Raw genomic sequence first — 19,937 nt, 5'->3', positions numbered from 1 at the left:
TTTCAACATGTTGGCCAGGCTGGTCTCAAACTTCTGACCTCAGGTGATCTATCAGCCTCAGCCTCCCAAAGTGCTGGGATTACAGGTGTGAGCCACAGCACCTGGCCTGAAATGTGACTTAAAGGAAATGATCAAGTTTATTCCATGTAAATATGGCCTGAAATGTGATTTAAAGGAAATTAGTAAGTTTATTCCATGTAAATACAGGTAATAGAATATGTAAGATTTTGTGACATATTATTTTTCCCCTTCCACATCACAGATTCTTCCAATTCCAACTTTTAAAAATATTATATATTAGATTCACTAACGAAGAACTGAAATATAAAGACAAACAATTAAATGTATACACAAGGATTCAAAAGTTGTAAAAAGATCAGTGTTGGTACTTTGAATAAACAACACCTGGGGGTTTGAGACAAGCAACAGCGATAAGAAAATGATTAGCAGATAGTCTAATATACATACCATGCTGGACAGTTTGGCAACTTAATTAGCTTGTCAAGAAAGCCGATCTCTTTTCTAAAAGAAAGGTCTCCTATTTCCAACTGAATTAAAAGGGGAGGCTTGATAATTTAATTATGACTCACGCTAATTCATCCGTGGAAGTTTGGGTTAGATTTCGAGCAATAAAAATGCTATGTGGTTTGGTTTACAGTGCAATGACAGTACCAATTTAACATTTAATCATCAAGGAGAAGTGGATGACAAAGGCAATGCCAGCCATGAGTCGAGTGTGTCCCTTAACTTTGCAAATGGTATTTACTTAGAGAAGAGGAATTTGTTTACTTTCAATAGATACTGCATCTCAATTGTCTTGACCTCCCTCAACACATTAACTGTAAAGTGATTAATGAAGTTTGAATGGAGGCTCTGGTTACACCAAAAGACAAACTATACACCTCTGCAATGTTTTAATTAACAGCTAACACTTCAAATTAGTTTGTTGTTGCCACAGTAATTACCTGTTCCAATGAGTGCATGGAGGAAGCATTTTTATGAGATATTTTAGTGCTTAGTTTTTGAGTGTTCCATTTTGTTTGTGACCAGCACAGGCCTTCTAGGAACAGTCCCAGCCCTTAAAATTGAGCACGCAACACATACACTTTAGGATGGCAAAAGCTACTAGCCTGGTGTAAGTTTACTTACTATCCATACTTTCTTATTTCATTTGGAACAATAGTTTCTAGATGACCAAAGAAGTTGATCTTAACCTTTAATCTTGGTAGAGAATAGAATCAGATAATTTATTGAGCTGGTAGAAAATAGAGAAAATTATTTAATCCAATCCCCTTCTTTTATATAAGAAGCACCCAAAAGTCAGGTTAAATAACTTATCCAAGCTCACACAGTCAGTGGCAAATCCAAGACTGGAACCACAACACAGTATATGTATTTTAGGATCTAAAGGAACTAGATGGTGATGTTGAATTTTGTTACCTGTATTCCAGGGCAGGGAAACACATAATTCAAAACTTACAAAGGTACTGACCTATTTCAATCAGGCTAAAGACCATTATATCCAAATTGCTCCAGGCAAGGAAGCATTCTGCAATCACTGCCAATCTATCCTGGGAGGCAGAAGGGCAAAGAGGGTCGGCTCTGAAGTCACCGACAGCTCGAATCCTAGCTCTGCCACTTCTTAACCATGTGAACCTGACTGTCAGTAAACCTCACCAAGTCTCAGTTGTCTCTAGTCTGGAATAGAGAAAGCAGTCTCTACCTTACAGAGTTGTGAGGATCCAATAAGATAATATTATGGATAGGACTCGTAAGTATGAATGAAATGTTAGGAAGGTAGGAAGTTTTCAGACTAGCTGAGTGATTTAAGAACAAAAGCTGCCAAAATAGACTGAAAGAGCAGTAGTGTCTGTGTGCCAGTTAGGCTATATGCTCTACAAATGAGCCTCTAATAAAGCTTTAACAACAAAGAAATGGCAGAAGTTTGCAAGATATCATTTATTAAGAAAAACTAACGAGTAGTATTACTTCATGTTGAACCAACTTTGGAGATGAAGAATTAAAACAGCCATCTGAAATGCTATGGATATACCATGTTCCAAATTCTAGATTTCTTACCATGTTTATGTCTTGCCCACTACTATAAGTTTATTCACACTACAGATAGGTGTGGTAAGTTTGCCACTCAGGTATTCATCTCAGCAGAAACATCACTAAACAATCATGAGAAGGCCAAGTTTTCATTCTCCTTGGGTTAATAAATAGGAAAACATAAGCTACCTTAAAAATATCTATATACGTCCTGTTAATAAGTTTTCTTATAAACGCTACAAAGTTAAACTTTGATGGTACTTCTACTCTTCAAACATTATGTGCTCTATTACTGCCATTAGCACACTACAGAAAAGTATTTATGTGCCTGTCCCCAATACTGGGCAGTAAGCACTGCCATGTTTTAATCATCTTTGTATTACTCTTTATGCTTAGCACACGTCCTGGCCTATGGCGGGTGCTCCTTCATAAATGCTTGACAAATTACTACTTCTGGATGAAATATTTGACAAATTACTACTACACCTGGATAGTGCTTTACAAAAAAAAAAAAAAATCTACATCCATTTAATTCATTAACTTTATAATCTTATGAATAGAAGTTATTATACTCATCTCCATTTCATGGGTAGATTTCTAACTGCTGAATCAAAAGTCTTTGCAAAAATTTCGTCATCTGGCCCCTGGTTACCTCACTGATCTCTGCTTCTGCTAGTCTCCCTTATACACCATACTCAATTCTGTTCCACCAAACATGCTCCTGCCTCAGGTCCTTTGCACCTACTCCTAAGGCCTGGGCCACTTTCTCTAATATATACTTGGCTTGCTCCCTTGCTTCCTTCAGGTCCTGTAATGTTTCTTTGGCTTTCCTACATAAAACAGCACATTCTCCCTTCCTTTTTTTTTTCTTAGATGGAGCCTCATTCTGTTGCCCAGGCTGGTATGTAGTGGTACAATATCAGCTCACGGCAACCTCCACCTCCCAAGTTCAAGCGATTCTCCTGTCTCAGGCCCCTGAGTAGCTGGGACTACAGGGGTGTGCCACCGCAACTGGCTAATTTTTGTATTTTTAGTAGAGACGACATCTCACCATGTTGTCCAGGATAGCCTGGAACTCCTGACCTCAGGTGCTCTGCCTGCCTTGGCCTCCCAAAGTGCTGGGATTACTGGCGTGAGCCACTGTGCCTGGCCATTTTCTTTATTATACACAGAATTAGCAACACCTGATAAATGTATTAATTATGTCTCCCACTGCAACAAAGGAAGCTCCATGAAAACATAGACTTTTGGTATTTTTTGTTCACTGCTATTATCTCCAGTGCCTAAAACGACATCAGGCACATTTTACAAATAATCATTAAATATTTGAATGAATAAATTTTCTTAATTGCTCTAGGTCTATTTTGGTTTTTATTTTTAAGACAATTTCATTAAGTTTTTCTAAGAAACTGCCCATTTTGTGTTTCAGATTTATTGTCATAAAGTTATTCATTGGATGCTACTATTTTCTAAAATTGCTGCTATGTCTAGAATTATGTTTCTTTTTTATTCCTAATTTTGTTACTTCTGTCTTCTGTTATATTTGATAAGTTTTTCCAAGGAGCCAGCTTTTAGTTTTGTTGAATTGTTTCTTGAACGTTCACTTAATAACTGCTGTTCTTTAGTATTTCTTTCCTTCCACTTTCTTTGGGTTTACTCCCTGTCCCACCTCACTGATTTTCTTGAGTTAGATGCTAAGTGTATAATTCCCAGTTATTCTTTACTAAGGTATGTATATAAACCTATCCCTTAAGAATTACTTTGGTGCATCTCATGAGTTTTAATATTAATACATGGTATTTATGGTTCAGTTGTTAATATTTGTATTTTCATAACATTTCTCTAGTAATACTTTTTGCCTTAAGGTCTATTTTGTCTTATGTTAATATAACCACAATAGCTTTCTTTTGATTAGTTTTTGCCAGGTATCTTCCCCCACCCTTTCAACTTTGCTGTGTGTGTCTTAGTATTGTAGAAATTTCTCCCAATATAGTCTAAAATAGCACACAGCTGTATTTTTAAAAATGCAATCTATTAGCTGCTAATATTACCCTACTTATATTTATTGTAATTACTGATATATTTGGATTTATTTCTACCACCTAATTCCTTTACTTTACACCTATCGCCTTCTCTCTTCCTCTATTGTACTGAATTATTCTCCCTTTAGTCCATCTATTTGTTTTGAAGTTATACATTCTATTCACTGTTTTAGTTACCCATATTATTTTTAACAATCATATCTGACATGACAAAATTAAAGTTAATTGCTATCTATATCCTTCTCCTAAACAATATAAAAATCTTAGAATGTTTTAACTTCAATTAAGCCCTTCTCATCTTAACATATTATTTTGTCCAGTCTTTTCGTTTCACTTCATTGTGAAATTAGTACTATCATTGTCTTATACAGTCAGATTTACTTAAATGGTCACCACTACTTCTTTCATTTTATTCCTTTCTGGATTCAATTGTATTCCATTCATTTATTTCTACTTACTTCCCTACCTTCTAGATTTCCTACCCTGTGATGTCATTTATTCATTGGCATCAACTACTCTATTGGTTTATAAGATCTTGTTAAAAATTATTGTTTCTCTTCAACAGTTATTTAAATTCACAGATACACATTTTATTAGTAGTGGTTTTTTGTTTTCGTTTTGAGACAGAATCTCGCTCTGTTACCCAGGCTAGAGTGCAGTGGCACATTCTCGGCTCACTGCAACCTCCACCTCCCAGGTTCAAGCAATTCTCCTGCCTCAGCCTCCTGAGTAGCTGGGATTACAGGTGCCCGCCATCACATCTGGCTAATTTTCATATTTTTAGTAGAGACAGGGTTTCATCGTGTTGGTCAGGCTGGTCTCAAACTCCTGACCCAGCCTCCCAAAGCATTGGGTTTACAGGTGTGAGCCACTACGCCCAACCTATTAGTATTTTTTTTTAAGTGACAGGGTCTTACTCCATCACCCAGGCTGGAGTACAGTATCACAATAATAGCTCACTGCAGTCTCGAACTCTTGGGCTCAAGTGATCCTCCTGCTTCAGCCTCCTCAGTAGTTGAGTCTACAGGAGTGAGTCACCATGCCTGGCTAATTTTTATTTTTATTTTTTGCAGAATGGGGTCTCACTATGTTGCCCAGACTGGTCTTGAACTCCTGGCCTCAAGCAATCCTCCTGTCTCAGCCTCCTGAGTAGCTAAGATTACAGGAGAGCACCACCATGACTGGCTAATTTTTATTTTTTTGTAGAACAAAGGTCTCACTATGTTGCCCAGGCTGGTCTTGAACTCCTGGCCTCAAGCAATCCTCCTGCCTTGGCCTCCCAAAGTGCTGGGATTACAGGCATGGTGTCCACTTTTTAAACTATATTGTAAACTCTAATTACCTAACTATGCTGTAAATTCTTAATGTAGGGTCTACATTATCTTCTACTTTACTCTAAGTTTCAAGGACAGGGTCAAGGTCCATTTTATTCATTACTATATGCTCAACCTCTATCACAGATTATGATATACTCCTCTCTTAGATTAGATCCTTAATTTATATATTTAATAAATACTTAATGCATGTCTCTGGTTGCTAGGCAGTAAGCTAGGCAGTGTGGATACAGCAGAGAACAAATGAGACCAAGTCCCTGACCTTGTGAAGCTTACCTTCTAATAGGGGCTGACAGACAATAATCAAATACATATACAATATGTCAGGTGGGGGTAAGTGCATTGAAAAAAATAAAGGTAAGGATATAGAGACTGATAAAGAGTAGGGACATGCTATTTGATATTAAGGTTGGGAAGAAAGTCAGGAAATGCCTCTCTCTTCAGGTTACATGTGAACAGTATGGAAGCACACCATTCGGATATCTAGGGGAATAGGATTCCAGGTAGAGGAAATAGGAGTTCAAAAGCCCAAGGTGGAAACGTGTGTTTGACACGTATACAGAAGTGGAATAAGCAAGAGAGCTAGCTGAGGGAAATGAGTCAGAGAGGTAATGGGAAAACAGACTGTGTAACACCATTTAGGCCATGGTGAGGACTCTGACTTTTATTCCAAGTGATATAAGAAGTCATGAGCAGAAGGGGAGACCTAATATTTTAAAGAGATCACTTTGGCTGCTGCGTGGAGAGAACACATTGCAGGAAAGCAAGGATAGAAACTGGGAGGCTACTTGGGAGCTTTTGCAATAAAATCCTAGCAAGCAGTAATAGTGGTTTTGAATAGGTTAGCAAGAAAGGAGTGATGAAAGGTGATCAGTTTCTTGAAATATTGAGGAAGAACCCACAAGATTTGTGGATAAATCTATATATAATCTGAGAATAAAAGCAGCATGAAGAAAGACTGCAAAGTTTTTGTCATTAGCAACCCATAGCATAGTTTCCAACTACTGAGATGGGAAAAGTTGTAAATGAAGCAGGTTTCCAAAGAAATCAAGAGTGCAGTTTTAGATAGTTTTGAAATGTCTAGAGGACATCCAACTGGTAATCAGATATGAGTCTGAAATTCAGGACACAGGCCAGGGTTGAAGACATACATTTGGACTTCCTCAGCATACAGATGACATGTAAAGCCAAGTTCACTTAGGAAGTGAATTAAACAGAGAAGAGGTGTAAGGACTGGAACTGAGGCTCTCAAAATTCAGAGGTCAGAAAGATGAGAAGAAAACAGTAAAGGAGATGAGAAGGTACAAACATTAAGCTAATAACAGACACCAAAGAATGGGGTTCCCCCTGAGGCCATGAAAGTTGATGCTATATCTTCCCCACTGCCAAGTGAAGTACCTTGCACAAAGTGTTCAAAAACCATGTGACTGATTTCAAAAGCAATACCTAGGGACAAATCTAACTGATTATATTATCTACTCTTTGAAATTTTAAAGATGAGTCTAGTATAATACATACAGGGTTAGAGGTGTGCTCGCCTTCACTTAAACTGTTGAGAATTTATTAAAAGAGACATAATTACAAAGAATAATTTGAATTTCTATAATAATCTTTAAAGGTAAGGAAAATAGGCAGGGCACAGTGGCTCACATCTGTAATCCCAACACTTTGGGAGGCTGAGGTGGGAGGACTGCTTGAGTCCAAGAGTTCAAGACCAGCCTGGGCAACATAGGTGATACCTCATCTCAACAAAAAATGAAAAAAAAAAAAAAATTAGCTGGGCCCATGGTGGCGCATGCCTGTGGTCCCAGCTACTTGGGAAGTGAGGGGAGAGGATCACTTGAACCTGGGAGGTAGAGGCTACGGTGAGCCATGATCGTACCACTGCACTCCAGTCTAGGTGACAGAGTGAGACCCTGAATCAAAAAATAAAAAGGAAAGTAAATATGTAAAAATAACATGTTAAAAAAGTCCACACAGGACATAAGGGAGAAACAACCTGTGTTCACATTCCAACATCTGGACTCCTACACAAATCTATGCCATGCGTAAGATCAATTGCATCTGGATTTTACCATGTTTACTAAAATTATTTATGCCTAGAATTTCAAATTCTAGGAGAACCAAAAAAATATGAATCATCCCAGCTGACTCCTGTTCACAAAATAAATAACCTAGAGGTGATCATATATTTTCTGATAAAGCTGGTACAATCTCATATAATTAAAGTACGCATCTATTTTCTATGACACTATTTGGTGTATTAATTTCTAAACATATTCCAATCAAATTATTTTAAATTATGAGCAGAAAGAATTTATAACAGGGAGCATATGTGCTTTTCTAGTGATTGCCAGGTAGGATAAAATTAAAGAAAGAATGGGAAGGCTAGCCTATAATCTGACTATAAATATTTCAGATTTCAGCACAACTGACAATATCCTATGTCATAAATATCAATTTATTAACAAAACAGTTATCAAAATGAGTATGAAAATACCTCTTTTTTGCCTCTTGGAGAAAAGACCTGGAGCATAATTGCATGTATAATGACTTTTAATCACAATGGCAAACAGGAAAACTGAAATGACAGTATTACCACTGTTTTATGAAGGACACAGGGCACTTCCTTCATTAACTATGTGAACTAAATGCCACTGACTTAAATTCTACTTCTCACATAACATATTTCAAAGAAGGTTAGTGAAAAGAGGGACACAATTACTTTGTGAATTATTTATAGAGTGTTATCAATTGTTGAAAGGTTCTCCAACGGAAACCTAAGAAAATAATCCAGTCACTAAAATAGTGAAAGCAATGGTTAGGATTTGGCTCAAGAAATAACCAGTAATTAAAAAGGGATGGTCTTATTCTAGGTAAGCAGGAAAGAAAGTGATTGTTATTTTGTTCCCTGGACAAGAAAAAAGGTGAGCAAAGTCTATTTTAAAATAAATAAAAGTTACAAATTTATTTGTTATTGTTAGCTCACTGCAGAGACAGCTCCCTCTCTCAAATAGTAACATCAGTTCTTTTTTATGCAAAGATTGCACAGCTTGTGAGATAGCGTGTATTCCGATTCTCTATTCTCTGAATGCCCTAGGGATTTATAGGACGTCCATCAGAGAACAGGGCAGAGGTAAAGAGACAAAGGAAAAGAAAGCTCTCTGAGATCTGATTCATTATGAAAAAGTTTGATCACGACAAGAGAAACCATTGTATAAAATACAGCTCTTAATTCTCCTCATTGGCACAGAAAGTTACGAGTTGGTCATACTCAGGTTCAGTTATTAAATCTACTACCTTATTAAAACATATAGCATTTGTGAAAGCTAACATACTGTAGGATCATCAGTTTCTATACTTACAGATGATGCTTCTCTGCTCTTGGCATGACATTTTACTTATTCACCCAAAAAGCCTCTACTTTTAGGTAAATTTAGAATAACAAGATAGAAGTCTTTCTTCAATTCAGAAGTTTTCAATTTCAAAGATTTTATAGTGTTGGCATAAAGGAAAACTAACACAAAAAGAAAGGAGATGGCAGAAATCGAGACGGTTAAACTATTAGGAGATACGTACAACATGAGACTATCAGTCTTCTACTTAAAACAAGTAATCTGAGAGTTGATTGTATTACATTTTTCCAAAAGATTTCAAAAGCAATACCTAGGGACAAATCTAGGTATTGCTGAACAACTCTGAACACAATACAAAACAAGCAAAACACTTCTCTGCCATATAAAAGTGCGTGAGTATACAAATACTGATACAAACAAAACAAAAATCGTTTAGTATCTTGTGACATTGATTTTAAAACTCTCTAGATGTCACCTTTTAATGCATTGATATGGTTTCAGTAACCACATGTAAACCAGTTGTGGTTCAGCTAATGAAAAATATAATTTTTAAATTTTAAATTAAATAAATTTAAATTTTTAAATTGAAATTTAATCCTCTAATCACTTGGTCCTTTTAGAAATTGTTCACTTGGTAGGTTTATTTGAAGGTGGATTTTATTAAGATGTTTAGGACTAACAGCCAAGCTTCGAAATTTTAGTATGCTGTCACATACTAAAATAGCCATCACAGAAAGACTTCAAATAGTTTCAGATAAATCAACACTGACAGTTGTTGCCTTCCATAATAAACACATTAGCCAGGCTCTAGCTGTTAAAATAGGAACTCCAAAGTAAACAGCAGTTGTAAAAAGAAGCTTTTATGTAAACTGTACTAGTTCAAATAGCAGTCTTTGCCAACCTTCCTTCTGCCTAAAAACCCATTACAGATGCTTGACTACTGATTGCAAAATAACCTGTGGTTAAGAAGTCCGGGTGTGGTGGCTCACGCCTGTAATCCCAGCACTTTGGGAGGCCAAGTTGGGCGGATCACTAGAGGTCAGGAGTTCAAGATTAGCCTGGCCAACATGGCAAAACTCCGTCTCTACTAAAAATACAAAAAATTATGCAGGCGTGGTGGCACACGCCTGTAATCCCAGCTACTCGGTAGGCTGAAGCAGGAGAATCACTTGAACCTGGCAGGCAGAGGTTGCAGTGAGCCAAGATCATGCCATTATACTCCAGCCTGGGCAACAAGAGTGAAAACTCCATCTCAGGGGAAAAAAAGAAAAGAAACAGAGCCCCTGATACTGTTCAGGTCTCAAGTCAAATATGTTATTAGGTCACAGATATTAATTTCAAGATACTGACTGTACATAGGGCTCATAAATCAACCTAATCTGTGATATGGGGAACTTGGCTAGGTTAGATTTTCAGTAAGAGAAAAGCTACAGTAACCCTACATTTGCTCATTTCTTCTTTATGTTTACTCTGGCTGTATACCCCTTTCTACTCCCACACCTGCCTCAGAGTTAATGTGGTCATCACTACCTCCATATTTCTTCCATAAGTTGATGTGGCCTGGTTCAAGCCTTTAATATTCTCCACATCAACTAGAGTAATGTCTTTTAATATATGGTCTGAATACCTTTGAGATCAAGGAAGCTACAGTCATACTGATCTCTTGATCAAGGATTCTGAAAGAATGTAGTGGGCAAACAGAGAAGCAAGAGATAAAAAGCCTAAAGATGAGAATGAAGGAAAGAAATGGAATAGTTAGGTAATATTTGTGGGGGAAAAATAGAAATACCTTGAGGATTAAATAGCTAGGAAACTCTCTCCTGAAACAACTTGATAACCATGTAATCTCTGCTTACAGTTTCTGGGAAAACTAAGAATAAATTACTTTCCAAAATCAGATACATCAACAGCTACTGCAAAAAAACCTCCTTATTCTAATAATATTCTATTGTGCTTTATAGTTTATAAAATATTTTACAAATAGTGATTTGATTTGCACAAAAAATTTGTGAGGTAGATATTAATATCCCCACTTTATTGATGAGGAAACCAAGGCTTGGTGAGGTTACTGACTGCTTCAAGATTCTTCTCTGTAAGTACTGGAGCGGGAAGTAGATTCTAGTCCTCCAAAGCCAAATCCAGTGCATGTCCCAACAAGCTTTGTGTGAAAATAAACTGGTTGCTTCTAGATTCTGTAATTTCAGTTGTCTTCAACATTCTCCGGATATGGTCAGTGTTGCTTTTTTAAAAGCAATAGGGAAAATCGATTGAATGGCTCACTTTTCAGACCTGCATTAACTTTTTCAGGCCACTGGAGTACAATTTACTAAATTACCTCTTCTAGAACACTAAATAGTACCCTAGTGGGTCAAAGAGTAAATGCATCTCTGAAAAGTGAGCCATTTCTTCCCTTCTTCCCCATAATACCAGATGTAATATGTCCCCTATGACGAAAATATTAACCCATTTCCATTAAAAACTCAAGAAATTGTCCCACACTAGATAAAATGAGTATAGGGAAGCATCCCTAGGGAGCTGAGGAGGAGCAAAAATCTCTCTTCTATAACCCTGCCCACAATACTGTTGACAAGTCAACATGGACTTATAAAAAAATTCTTGTTTTTCATCTGATAGAGATTTATTTTAATCAAGACCTTAAAACAGAATAAAAATATAAATTCAAAGCTGATGGTTTCCAGGGGGCAGATGCAGAGGATATCATGATGGCTAGTTTCATTCTGCATTACAGTGTTTAAAAATAAGCTCAAGCATTCATTTTGCTTATGAAATAATAGATTTATCCCAAATAGCTGGTCTTTCGCATATATCATTATACTATAGGTAATCTCTTCGACCAAATGAAACAAACATTCCTTGGCTGGCATGTAAGCATATTTTTACTTCTAATCTCCATAAAAGCAAACTCTCTGATACATTTTTGAATTGTCTTAGGAATAACTATAGAGTGATTTAACATTTGCAAGCTACCTTAGCAAAGCCAATCTTTTAAGTTTTCAGCACTGTTAGTCCCTTACTCTTCTGGAAGATAGTTTTGCAATGAAAATAAGACAACTTTAATTTAAGAATCATCCAGCTTCTAATTAAACTGCCATAGGCAGCTGGTTGGATAAGTTTTAATCAGTTTCAATCACCTATTGATTGGTATACTGAAGCCTAAAAAATTAAAAGTAAAAGATGATTGGGGAATTGTCCCATCTCAGAACAACAGTAGAGGCCTCTGTAAATAACTCCTCTTTTAACCATCAGCTAAATGAACACTTCAATACTGCAGTACAAAGTCTTCTGCAAAATTACTTTAACTAACAAGCAGAAATTTATCAGCTTCAGCCAAAATCAATGCTGAAATCAATTTGAACACTGGTTGTGTCTAAAGGGGCTCATTGGCAATTTAGGGAAATTACACCATGTAAATGCCTGTGCTTTAATTGAACAGTTTCATCAACGAGGCTGTGATTGCTGTCCATTCATTTATTTACTTTCGCTGCAGCTACCATTCTGCAAAGAAATGGCTTTTGTCAGGCTGGAGAGAGGCACTTTATCTTCATTTTGTGCACTTTTGTGCATAAAAGACTTCATGAAATGGGCATATCATGACTAGGGTCAAAAGAAACCAGGACAGACTTTTTCCTTTAACATAAAAACTGAACAACACAAACTACCATCATATCTTATACCATCGAGGGACAGTCATCTTTAAACCAACAATAAGAAGGCATCTGGGTGACTTCCCTGCACATGATACTATGCCTCTACGTTGATGAGCTATGTTCTGGACAACAAAAGGAAAGTATTTGGACTTTAAACCCAATTCTACCAATGTTCTTTTTGAGATATATTTGTTGAATTCCAAAAATGCATAAACTGTGTTAGAACATTCTCCCTCAAAAATTAAGTAACATTCTGTTTTTTAAAATCCTTTGAGGTCAGTCAAGGGAAGGTGCTATTCTCCAATCCATTTAGAAGATTAAAACTTAACAGTGTCACATATGCTTTTAAAATATGATAAATAGGAGGAGAAAGCAGAAAGTGGCCTATGTGAGAGGAGGGAAACTAACTTCCTTATAAAGACTAGCAAGCCCAAAATATTTAGATTCCAGAAATGATTTAAATACACTCTTAAACTAACTCACAAACTTATAGCAGTGAAAAAAAAGAACACCAAAGATAAAATTTCCAGGGAGTCATCTGTTGAACTGACTGAGGTTCAGAGATCAGCATAAACGTTTCTGACTTTGGGCTAATCAGTTATTCAAAGATTACAAGTTCCAGGGAAGGAAGGAGAAAGGGCGACAGCTGTGTGTTCATATGGGTCTTCTATAAGATACATGTGCCTGGTGCACAAAATAAAAATACAAAGAACAACTGAAGTATATCTGCTTAGAGACTGCTGGCAGAAATTCTCAGGTTTGCATATATTCTGTTTATTTTAGCACCTCATAGAGCCAACCTGTAATTATTTACTAGGAATGGACTGAGAAATAAGAAAGCCTGGGTTTCAGTGGTGGTCCTATCTTTGACTTGCTCTGAATCCTCAGGGAAATCCATTCATTTATCTGTGTTTCAGTTTCTTCATAAATCAAATGAGGATGGCGATACCTACTGTGCTTAGCTACATTCTCACACAGCTGGGCCCATAATACGAGCCTTGTGATTGGGGCCCACTGTGGAAATGTAAACGCAACCACTGTGACTCTCAGTGCCTCTTGCATCTTGCATGTATGGAGGCAGGCAGGGCCTTGAAACATTTCACTTGAGACTGCAAAAGAGCAGGGCAACTTCTCATTTGTCCCTTCAGTCAGTTACCCCAGCTGTTGTGCTCTGCAAATAATAAGAATCGCCTCCAAAAGAAGTTAAAAGAGAAAAGAAATAAATGGTGTACATGAACTTAACTTTAACTAAGGTAAAAATTCATTCTATAATTTTATCCCATGTATGGTTTTCTTCACCGCTTAGAAAGTTTCACTGGCTATATATATTCTGTTGCTGAGGCCATGTAAAAATATATTTTATTCATAGTGTTTAGATAACTTTTCTGAAAATTTAATTATGGTTTAATGAGTTTTATGTTTATTGACTAAGTATATTGTTACATTTTGCTGCTACTGTTAACCGTCGTAATAGAATCGGTATGTTTGAGAACCTCACACAATACATATCTTCCAAATACATTAAGCTTGTTAAAATGCAATATTGATTGTGCCCTAAAGCAAGTTCTAATTTTGTATGAACCTTTTTCATTTTATTCTTTAAATTCACAAAACAAAAACCATTAACTGCTTCTAGCAATAGTACTTTACTCTCTTTTTCTTTCTTTTTGCCATACTGACAAGGAATAGTATGGAAATTTTAGGGTCAAGAAGACAATATGATATAAAGTCACATTTAAAAAGCAAATTAATGTTGTTTTTTTTTTTTTTTAAATAATGCTTAGTACCCACAACCTAAATCTCTATTGCCATTTCCCCCTATAATTTTACAACCTGCTCCTCCAATTCAATGTTAGTGTACAAATAAGAACCTAAACATATTTCACTCTAGTAAGGCAGCAATTTAACAGAAACATGGTCTCCTATATCAAAGTAACCAATGACAGAGCAAAGAAAAAAAGACTGTGGCAGAAAGTTATACACAATAAATGCCTTTTGGACTTTCCAGTGAATTATTTTCCAAAAAAGCAATTTAAGTAAATACCCTAGATGCTCTGGTATACAAATATTTACTCGTGCAATATGCCAACCAAGAGACTACAATTTTCTAACACATCAAATACTGTAAAATAGCTATAAAAAATGTAATGTGTCTTATAAGTCAAGAAATACACCACCTCCACTAGCACAACCATACAATTAATCCAGAGATTCAATTATTAAATTATAAGTTTTTGGTAAGTAAGGGGACCCAAAGGGTAGGCCAGATAACAAGTTATGTTCTCTTAACTGTCAGCCAAGAAATAGTTATTTTAACATCTACTAAAAAGCCTCTAAAATTAACACCTCAAGATGATATATCACTGACTTTTACATTTATATACTGATTTTATATCTTCCATCCAAAAATAATTTGGGTTAAAAATTAGGAAACTCAGAGACTGAATGGCAAACAGAAAAACCTTGGCTTGGGAAGCAGATGTCAGAAGACCTGAGTTTTAGTCTTGACTCGATCTTGGGCACGCCACTTAGCCCTTCCAAGCTTTATCTTTCTCATAAGTAAAAAGCAGGTAACTTACCTACTTAGCAAGGATTTCGCAAGGACTAAAAGACCCAGAGTGATCAAGCCCTGTCCATCTCTCCACCCTCCCCAGAGCTTACTCTACTCCAATTACACAAGTTCATGCCTATCTTAATCTTAGGGCTTCTGCCTGAGTGGTTACTTTTGCCTATAGGTTTCTTCTCCCACATTGTGCCTTAACTGATTCCTTCCTGTCTTTAGGTCTCAGCTCAAAGAGCACCTCTTCAGGTCTTTCTGAGCACCTCTTCTACATTTTTTATAGAACTTGCAAGGTCTGATATAATCTTACTCCAGTATTTATTGTCTTGATTATTGTGTGCCCCACTAGTGTGAGCTCCGAATAGGGACCTTGCCTATCTCGTTCACAACTGAACTGCACGTGCTCAGAACAGTCCTCGGCACAGTGACAGGATGTTCAGTGAATAAATAATCATATACAAAACAAAACCAAGCGACACCTGACATAAGATTTTTCTGGTAACTGAATGCTGAATTCAGTTCTGGGACTTTAGACTTGGGGGAAACCTGTGCAGTCATTTCATGTCCAGGTCTAAGTGGGAATTCTTTTCTCAGCAGTTCTGAACAACAGCCACATCATTCTGCTTAAGGAAGAGGAGTTCACCACTTCCCAGAGTCACCTAGCAATGAACAACACATTGTGTCCATCCTTAGGCTGTGAAGAATCTGCCTCTGCAGGTAAATCCCTGAAACACTCACTAAGTTCCTACAGTAGGTAAGGCACCGCGCTGGGCCCTGTGAGGACTCCCACCAAGATACCCTAGACATGACTCTCCTCCAGAGAACACAACCCAGTGGGAATAAGAGTAGAAAGAGTACATTAATCACTCTAACCAAAGGCCGACTGTCACAGAGACATTCAAGACAGGTAATTTCTGTTTAGTCTTCAGAAGAACACAAAGCAAACCTGTTCCTCATCTACAGAAATGCCCTTCCAACTTTAAATTAGCTGTCATAGAGCCCTTTAATCTTCTCTTCCTCACAGAAAAGTTAGCCAATTCCTTTCAAACACTTCTCAGCTCAAATGCCAGTTCCTCCATGAGGGCTTTCCTAATCCTTCCTGAGGAAAGAGCTAAAAGCTATCATTCCTTCCTCAGCCCCCCAGATCTGTGCACCATACATAGACAGGAGGTCCAGACTGTGAGGTCCTGTGCGTACTTGGGGACAGAACTTCTGCATCTATCCAGACACAAGTTTTATAAGGCTAGGCTGTCCCCAGCATCTGACACAGTATCCTCCACACAGCACATGCTCAGAACTTGGCTGCTGGACAGATGAATGAAGGACTAAACAGGCACAATTCCCTGATCCCTCATTATTCTCTCCATTGCTCCTCTGGGTGCTCTCTCAACTGTCCACATGTCTGTAAACTCAGCATCCAGAACTACATACAGGAATCCAGAATCCAAAAGTGACAGACACTATGTCAATCCCTGATGTTATGCCTTCTGTGTGTGGCAGGGAATAGATTTCAAATGGAAACTAGATCTCTTCCACCCTATAACACAGAAGTGTGCTAAGGTAATGTTCACCTGTTCACAACCACTTTTGCTGGGAACTTTAAATGTCTTTATAAATAAAAGATTTTTATTAAAACATTAGAAAGAAGTCTTGCCACTTCAAAACTATTTTTTTCTCTGAAAGGAGATGAGGTTGAAACACTTAGATTCAGCAAATTCTTACTTGAAATATTACCATAATGTATTGATTTTTACCAGACTCAACTGACTGAAAAGTTGTTTGTATAGCAATATTGGCCAAACCAATATACTAGAACAATTTTGTTACCCATAGTAATCAAGTACATTCCTGAAGTATAATTATACTGTCATAAAAAATAAAACCAAGATACCCTTTTCCAAGCAATAAAACAATAAAGGCTATAAAACAGAAAGAAAAAAAGGCTAAATAAATGAGATTTTTAAAAATGAAATTTAGTGTCTTTCAAAAACACTATTGCCTCTTCTTCCTTCCCCTAAGCCAAGGTTAGCAGAAAATGATCAATACTTCAATCTCAATAAACATTTTCAATAACAGTTAATTCGTGTGGAAACAGAGTCTAAAAATCTCTGCTCAGCGACCTGTGACATCCTGTCATGTTGGTTGAATGCCAATAATCCATCATTGCCATAATGGATATGAGCATGTGTGAAGTTATAGGAACATGGAGGGGTGGGGAAAAGCAAAGGTGGGAAAGGTACAGAGAACCATGAGCTCAGGTTCATTCCTTAGGTTCGAATCAATACAATACACATTATCGTACAAAACAAACGTGTAACAGTGAATGCTGAGAGAAGGAGAGAAGGAAACATACATAATTAATTTTATTTGACAAATATTCATTGATTTTCTGAAAACATTAATATCTTTGCTTGTCACATGATACTATAATGCAATCCAGCCATATACAAACATTTAATTTTGCATTAGGATGATGTCTTGTTTGCGTGTTTAAATTATGATCTTGGCTGCAAGGAAAAGACTCTTTATGTTATTAGAAATTTAAAGTCAAAATAAATCAAACCATCAACCTAGCTTTCAGGTCAATTTTAAAACCATTTAAAAACTACTCTTAATTTACAAGATAGACATCATGGAAAAATATATAAAGGAGTAGGGCCACTGACACAGCCATAAGTGAAGCTGCGTCCAGACCCCTTGCTCCCTCTTCAAGTTTCACACCTTCAGGTTGGCAGGTGAAAAAGGAAGTCCAGGTTTTCTAGGTACTATGTGGTTCCCAATATTTTCAATATCAAGGACTCTTTTCATTCTGTTTCCCCTAAGGAATTCAATGTTTTGAAATATTCTGTTTACTAAACAGCATTTAATTAGACAATTTAAGCACCTTCTCATTTTATATAAATGACCATCAGTGCTTCTAATTTTCATTAAATAAATCATGTTACTCTAATGAGTTAATATGATTCCAGCCCCCAAACACTAACTTAACGTTTTAGTTGGCCTCTACAGTCATATCACAAGTGCAAAACACAATCTACTAAGCCACAGGATCTCAGTTGTCACCTCCAAGGACCATCCCCAGCCCACTGCCAGCAAATATCTCTTTTTAGATAAGGCAACAGAAAGGAGAAGAGACCAACACCTTTGAGAATTAGAATCCCCTCCCTCCTCTTATTGTCTCTAGGTAGGTTCAAATTAATTCCTAAAGAACAATATACTTCCAACCTCCAAAACACCATGAAGGCAGTATATATACTACCCATCATATCACTGAGAAAATTCTACCTCAAGTCCAGATCAGACTCTTATTCCGTCCTGTGGGAAGGAGCTCGAGGTAGAAAATTCAGTTTTCAAACATCTTGAGACTAGATTATCTGGCCCCAAAACTGAAAATATGAGTCACAGCTTGAATAACTGGCATTAAGAAAAAAATAACATAGAAGATAATCCTTCAGTGATTGCTGGCCAACTGACCTAGCATGATTTAATCCTACAAGTTAAATATTACTTCATTTCTAGACCTAAAGTTTGAGTGACACCATCAAATGATATGCCAAGGAAGCAGACTGAGAGACTGGCTTTGGAATCAAACAATGTTTCCAAAGTAACTGAGCCTGTTAATTACTTTCATTTCTATGTGACATGCTATCCAAGAAAAGGAGACAGTGACCAGTGAGTCAATAGATAGTAAGCACTGAAAGTTTTAACATTTTAAAGAAAGTTGGCCGGGCGCGGTGGCTCATGCCTGTAATCCCAGCACTTTGGGAGGCCAAGGCAGGTGGATCACGAGGTCAAGAGATCGAGACTATCTTGGTCAACATGGTGAAACCCCGTCTCTACTAAAAATACAAAAAAATTAGCTGGGCACGGTGGCGCGTGCCTGTAATCTCAGCTACTCAGGAGGCTGAGGCAGGAGAACTGCCTGAACCCAGGAGGCGGAGGTTGCAGTGAGCCGAGATCGCACCATTGCACTCCAGCCTGGGTAACAAGGGCGAAACTCCATCTCCCAAAAAAAAAAAGAAAGAAAGTTAATCATTCGAATATTAATCTCCTTAGTTTGGGTATTCTCCTTCTTCTAAGTGAATGAGGTACAGCCTCTCAAAGTAGCTAGATATGAGGAAGATTCAATTAAAGAGCCCACTAAAACCTCTACTTGCCTAATTGTCATTTCAGCCAAGACGTACCAAGGATCTATCTTATCCTTAAAACTGTGCTGGGTACACGAGAAAACACAAGACAACAAAATGGACTCTGCTTGACCTTGAGACAACACTGCCTGGGGGAAGAACACCAAGCAAAAAGAAAAGAAACGCTGTGTAGAGATCTGGCTTTGCCGCTGAATGGCCACATGACAAGCCCTAGTTTTTTCAGTGGTAAAACGGGCTTAACATTATATCAGCTGTCCTATTGCAATCCGAAAATAAATTAGGATTAAAAAATATTTTGAAACTTAAAAAAATCATTATATTTAAGATAATATGTAAGATATCATTATTTATCAAACAACTACAGAATAGAAGAAAACACAGACGTATAATGTGTGTAATATAAAGGCAGAATTTCTCAAAGTTAATTCAACACAACAATAATTCTGTGAGATGTTTATAGATGTTCGTCAAAAAGAGTCCCATGGCCAAGTCAGGGTAGGAAGTACAGAACGTAAATAATTTTTCTATTATTAGTACTACCATTACCAGTAGTTAACATTCAATAAGTTTCAGTCATAGTGCTAAGCCTTTCATGGATCATCTCATTTAACTTCACAACAACCTAGATGTTATTATTATCCCCATCCTACAGATGGGAAAACTGAAGCATAAGACATTATATAACTCGCTGAAGGTTACACAGCTAATTAGTGACAGAGGCAGTATTCAAACTCAGAGCTCTCACAATTAACCACAACACATACTATTCTCTACTTT

At 37.1% G+C, this 19,937-nt stretch overlaps 1 protein-coding gene across 6 annotated transcripts in view; it reads right to left on the bottom strand.

Moving 5' to 3' along the window:
- The window catches only part of MAP2K5 (mitogen-activated protein kinase kinase 5), a 264,089-nt gene that overhangs the window by 183,603 nt on the left and 60,549 nt on the right, over positions 1–19,937 (bottom strand). The window lies entirely within an intron of this gene.

This window comes from Aotus nancymaae, unplaced genomic scaffold (assembly GCF_030222135.1).
Source record: "Aotus nancymaae isolate 86718 unplaced genomic scaffold, 86718_ANA_hifiasm-v0.15.2.pri h1tg000003l, whole genome shotgun sequence".
In the NCBI taxonomy this organism is placed as follows: domain Eukaryota; kingdom Metazoa; phylum Chordata; class Mammalia; order Primates; family Aotidae; genus Aotus; species Aotus nancymaae.
Note: the sequence above shows the minus strand (reverse complement) of the source record. Positions and strands in the feature narration are given on the sequence as shown.